The sequence below is a fragment of the Silurus meridionalis genome, chromosome 1, assembly GCF_014805685.1.
Source record: "Silurus meridionalis isolate SWU-2019-XX chromosome 1, ASM1480568v1, whole genome shotgun sequence".
Taxonomy (NCBI): domain Eukaryota; kingdom Metazoa; phylum Chordata; class Actinopteri; order Siluriformes; family Siluridae; genus Silurus; species Silurus meridionalis.
In genome coordinates this window covers 1,503,211-1,509,533 of record NC_060884.1, presented here as the reverse complement: position 1 = coordinate 1,509,533, position 6,323 = coordinate 1,503,211, and the positions used below count along the sequence as shown (strand labels likewise).

At 37.4% G+C, this 6,323-nt stretch overlaps 1 long non-coding RNA gene across 1 annotated transcript; it reads right to left on the bottom strand.

The window, feature by feature from the left end:
* Positions 1–392: 392 nt before the first annotated feature.
* LOC124394705 lies at positions 393–5,089 on the bottom strand. The gene is made up of 4 exons (XR_006927541.1): positions 3,778–5,089; positions 2,283–2,354; positions 1,794–2,096; positions 393–1,050 (listed from the first exon to the last, which is right to left on the bottom strand). It is a non-coding gene; the product is annotated as an uncharacterized LOC124394705 (long non-coding RNA).
* Positions 5,090–6,323: the final 1,234 nt, after the last annotated feature.

Below are 6,323 nucleotides of genomic sequence, written 5' to 3'. Positions count from 1 at the left end.
AAAGTTATCCACCAATTAATCAATCAATTAAACAATCCATTCATTCCTCAATTATGCCATCCATCCATCCATCCATCCATCCATCCATCCATCCATCCATCCATCCATCCAGCCATTCAACCATCCATCCATCCATCCATCCATCCATCCATCCATCCATCCATCCATCCATCCATCCATTTATTCAACCATCCATTCATCCATCCATCCATCCATCCATCCATCCATCCATCCATCCATCCATCCATCCATCCATTTATTCAACCATCCATTCATCCATCCATCCATCCATCCATCCATCCATCCATCCATCCATCCATCCATCCATCCATCCATTTATTCAACCATCCATCCATCCATCCATCCATCCATGCATCCAATAATTCAACTTATTTATTCAGCTCATTTATTCAGTTAATTTCATCAGTTTCATCAATCCCACATATACAAATTCATGAATCAGTGAATCAGTTAATTTTTACATTTATAAGATGGTGTGTGTGTGTGTGTGTGTGTGTCAGTAGCGTCCTCCACTGTAGATTTAATACACAGCCTAGCATCTATTGTTCTATTATTTGAACGTACGACTCATTGTTTTCATGTTTATTATTTTAATGTAACAAATGTATACAATTAAAACAATTCTAATTTAAATTCAGATTTTTACACTCAGTACATTTGATAGTTTTGTCTCATCTTTCACAGCTTCCCCACCTTGATTTATCACAAGGGTCTCGTTGGAAAATCTTGTCTAATTTGAAAAATTTATTAATCAATCAATCAATCAATCAATCAATCAATCAATCAATCTTGACAGAAATATAAAAAACATAAGACATATAAAACAAAATTACAATAAAAAACTATATGTTTTGCAAAAGTTTATTTTTTTGGGGAAAACTGATGAATATTGATTATGTTCATGCTTCTAAATAAGTTTGTTATAAATAATTGACAAAATGGCTGTTAAGGAAACCAGAAGATGGATCCACTCGCTTTCTGAAGCCCCGGCGCTACTTATCCTCCTAATAGTGCCCTTTTTCCTGCAGTCTGCAAAAAAAAAAACAGGATAAGAACCGATACAGGAATCTGAATAAGGAAAACTGTGTGAAATTATTTCAATACAAAGAGGGAAGTTGTAGAAACTATGACGCATGAACAAAGTGTTGTGAATTCAGACAATAGATCTAGTGCTAAACTCTGGATCCTGATTGGCCAGAAGGTGTTGATTAATTCTCTATAACAGCAGCTCTGATTGTAATACAATGTTACATTAATGATCTGGTTTTTATATTATAATAGTATCATTTCTATGACTGATTGTCCTGCAATAATCTTATGGTGATAAGTATCATATTTGCAACCAGATAAACTAAAAAGACTTTCTTTTGGCTTCTCCCATTAGGGGTCGCCACAGCGGACCATCCACATGTTTAATTTGGCACATGTTTTTACACTGGATGCCCTTCCTAATGCAACCCTCCCCATTTATCCGGGCTTGGGACCGGCACTAAGGCTTGTGCAACCCTAATGGCTGGGGTTGGTTCCCTGACCGGGGATCGAACCCGGGCCGCAGCGGTGAGAGCGCCGCATCCTAACCACTAGACCCCCAGGGAACCTACTCACTGCGGGGGTGTCATTTAATTGTTTTGGCATTTGCCATGTTTGAACTTTTTTTCCTCCTATAATGATTAAACACTGTGTCCAATCAGAAATGTGTTGTGCAAACCCCTCCCCTTTCTATTCATGTTTGAATGGATGCGTTTTTGTTTATTCTTCCCTGTAAAACTCACTTGAGATGAGTATGGTTTGGCAGCTGAAATGGCCTGAGGTGGAAAACAGTTTGAAGGTGTAACTGCTATTATGGCTTTTCTGTACATTTTGAATTGTTAGCAAGGAAGAGGTATTCGTTTTTTCACAGTGAATAGAATTATTTATCTCCCAGGTGCTGTTACAGAGAAAGTCTTGATCTCGATTCCAGGAATAACTGATCACATGATCCGTCTTATGTGAAGGGAGTTCACAGAGCAGAGTATGTGTTTCACCACAATTCACTTTACTCTCATGGTTATTGGTCATGTTTACCAGATCTGCACCTGTGAAGAGACATGTGCAGGTAAGTGCTTGAAAAAAGAAAACAAAAATAGCCTTTAAGAACGGTTAGAAGACTATTTAGACTTTAATTACTGACACCTGTGATTTAGCAGCTGGAAATGTGTGAAGAAGGAAATAAATGCATCCCGATTAGATAAGACGCAGAGGTGACAGGACTTGCTACTCACTTGCGAAGGTGGTGAACAGGAAGATCATGGTAAGAAACGCAGCTGCTTGCATGGTCTCTGTATTCGCAAAACCTGAATGAAAGCACAATGAAGTACATTTTCTAATAAAAAACTTATAAATGATAGAATGAAACATCAGTTCATCTACAGATTTATTTGTTATGGCCACACTGGCAGCAAAAAATATTCTCCAATCTGTATAGAAAGTAAAAAAAAAAAGTTTAAACATTCCTGACTTCATTTGCAACTGTGTAAGACTTCTTAAAAACACTTTAAAACTGTACAGAAACCTCTATCGCTGTCTAAAACCCTCTAGAGCAGGTGTGCCCAATACGTCGATCGCGATCCACCGGTAGATTCCAAAGGTAGTATGGGTAGATCGCATGCCATGCAAAAAAGTCTGAGACTCTATTAAGTGCAAGCCATTAGAGCATATATTTACTATACTTTAAATAAATATATATATTTAGCAATTTTTATGTATTTAGATCATTTTGACTTTTAAAATTAGCTCGCAAGCTGAAAAAGTGTGAGCAGCCCTGCTGTAGAGCATGTAGAGCTCTTTAACCAGGGGTCCACGACCCCTAGGTGGTCTGCGGCGGTACTGCAGGGGGTCTGCTAATTAATTTTTAATCACAATTATTATTATTTTTTTAATAAACATGAATAAAAACATCAAAAATATATAAAATATTTTAATTTTAAAGATATAACTATTACACCAAAGTTTTAAAGCTCGGGTTCATGTAAATGTATAATTGTCCATTTAATAATAAAAGAAAAATGTCTGAAACTGTTGAATCTGTTCAAATAAAAGACAACCGTGTACAAGTTAATAAATGGTGATTTTAATTGCAAAATATGTTAATGATGCATAAATCTTTTGAAAATATATGAAAATGTGCAAGATCATTGTTCTAATTGTCTCAACATAACATAACTTAGGTAATATGATTAATATCAGTAGCGATGTTTGACACAATTTGTATCAGAGGGTCCCTGCCCCATGTCTTTATCACCTAAGGGGTCCTTAACTTAAAAAAGTCATTACGGTCTCTAGCCCCTTTGGAGCTTTGTAGAACCCACCGTAGCTGTGTAGAAAAAAAACCTATCATCCTAAAAGGTTCCTTTGTTCCTCAGAGGAAACTTTTGATTGTGCAAAGTACATTATAGATTTTTTTCTCACAGGAAAATTTCCAAATAGAACAACTGCAAAAATAAAAGTAACCCAACCTCTGTTGTGCTTAGTGATAGACCTTATTTAAGTCCCGACAGGTCCAGAACTACAGACATGTATAAAACTCTCCTAAAACAATCCTGAAATTCTCTCTGTGAAGGTGATCCCTCTAAAATATAGCATCAGAGTGTCTGCAGACAACGTGCCGTGTGGTGCGTCGCTCAGTCCGTAGTGTATAACTGTATATTCAAACCGATTAGTAAATTAGCTGAAAAGCTGCTTCTTTTCTGCAGTAAAGAAGAGAAATCCTGTACTCACCTGCAGATCCTGAGCTTTTAAACCATCTGAAAAATCTCAGCCTGACTGTGTCTCCTCTTATATTGCTGACTCGGATTTATCACTTTATTTGTGCTTCTTATCTCTGTCACTGCATGGTAGTGTGCTGTGTTATGCAGGTGTTGTGTTGATAAATGCATCCCCTATTCTAAAAGAAAAGTAAACAAAGCAGAATGCAACGATCTGCAAATCTCATGAAGCCATATTTTTATTAACAATATACACAACATTTCTCTCCCAAAACTTCAGCAACTGATCTCTTTAGTTCCAGTTTTTTTTTTTTATTTAGAATTGTTTTGCAAATGATTGCATTCTGCTTTTATTTACATTCTACACCCCATCCCACTTTTTTGGAATTGTGATTGTAAATGATAAATAGATGTTTTGCACGTTGGTGAGATCCAATTATCTTATTTATTGAGCAGATTAATTGAGAGCAATCTCTGAGTACAGATACAGACATGTTAAGAATCTCAGCAGCTACTCCTTTGGCATTCACAGAAATGTGAAATTTATCTTGGCGAGACTTCAGCAGGCTGTGACAGGTCTAAACAAATTCACCAGAAATTCACCAAATGTTCTGTTTATTCATTTTAGCTACAGTTCAGTGCAGATCACATCTACAAAAAATGCTACAGTTTTTTTTTTTTTTTTTTTTTACTGTCCAGAAAACACATTGAGCAACAAAACAAAAACAAACATTTCTTCAATAATTTACTGAGAATTCACTGAGTTTGTGTATTTACTGGTCTTGTAGCTGAACTGGTTCTAATTGAATTGAAAGTAATGTATAATAGTGATTAGAGGCATGGTCTCTAATTAGCATCACTCTAATTAGACCCTCTGTTACTGTGTTTAACCTGAGTAGACCCTTTACAGCTATGTAGAACCCATGTAGAACCCTTTAATGTAGAAACATTTACAGCTGTGTGGAACTGGTGTAGAACCCTTTACGTCTCTGTAGACCTCTCTACATCTGTGTAGAACTCTTTATACCTGTGCAGAAACTTCATAGAACCCTTTAAATCTATGTAACCCCACGTAGCAGTAAAGAACCCTCTATAGCCCTGAGGAACCCCCTGTACATCTGTAGAACTCTCCAAAGATGTAGAACACTTTATATCTGTCTGGAACTCTTTAGAGCTTTGAAGAACCTGTATAGAGATATATTTGGAGAACTTGTGTAGAAAGCTTTACAGTTGTATAGAACCCTCCATAGCTGTGTGGAATCATTTGAAGCTATGGAGAACCCTTTATAGCTGTACGGAACATGTGTAAAACTGTTTATAGTCCACATCGTTACTGATGATTCCATTTGCAGCAGAGAAGATGGTCGGACCGCATCTACAGGAGCTACCAGGAGCTCCAGGGTGCTGTCCAGACAGGTCCAGAACTAAAAACGTATCGTATATAAAAATAGCAGATCATCTGACAGATGATAGGATACTGTAATCAGATCAGCAGAACTTGTCATGTCTACATAATTCTTCTTCTTCTTTCGGCTGCTCCCATTAGGGGGCGCCACAGCGGATCATCCGTCTCCACACCCCCGTTCTCTACATCTGCCCCTTTCAAAGCAAGTCTACAGAACTCCACATAACACTAATTTCTGCAGTTTATTCCACAACTGATTCGGCTGTCACGGTGAACATGCGCGAGGGTGAGGGATCTCAGCAATCTTGTGTTAATAATCACTTGTTCTTTTAGAAAACCGAAACCTGAAGTGAATTTTTTAACATTTTCTTTTTACCTACATGGTGAAATATGGAGCTTTTACCCAGTCAGATATATATAATTAGTTTATGTGATGTTGGTGTAGGTGGGCGGAGTTATGAGGTGAGGAAACACAATGATGCTAAATTGAACAGTTACAGCTCGTAAATAAATATCATTTAAACCTCAACCTCGAGCTGTAAGAGAAATGTGTGTATTCTGGGTGATTCCTGTGTAAGAAAATGGCTTTAGGTTTCATCGTTTGAGGCCTGAAGGTTTCCTTCCTTCCATTATCGACTGCTTTACGATGAATCTGCCGAATTCTCTCACTAATCTCTCCTGCTTTGACTTTAATCTCCTTAATGAGGTGCTTTAAAATCACTTCTGCTCCTCTATTTACATTCATAAGATCATTATGTATTCATGCATGCAAAAAATCCCCACAGATACATGTGCATGCTTTCCCGGGAATGTACACGCATAAGTGTGTGTGTGTGTGTGTGTGTCTGATCTCAGTCCAATTTATAGTCTAATCATGGAGCAGTGGGAACGCGCATCCATCCGTTTCGCTTCAGTTTAATACAAAATGCGTATGTTTGTTTATTTATTTATTTATTTGCAGTAATTGTAGCTCGGGGCTGCGAGATGAAGTTAATGCGTTTGTTTTGCACTTCATGCTGTGAAATCTGTCGGCTCTCGAACGTTAATCTTCTTTGCGATGTATCATATTTTATTATTCCCAACAGCCAAAGGGGGAAAACAAAATTCTCCAATTCGCATAATTCCCTTTTCGGGTTACTTTTGTCTGACTAATT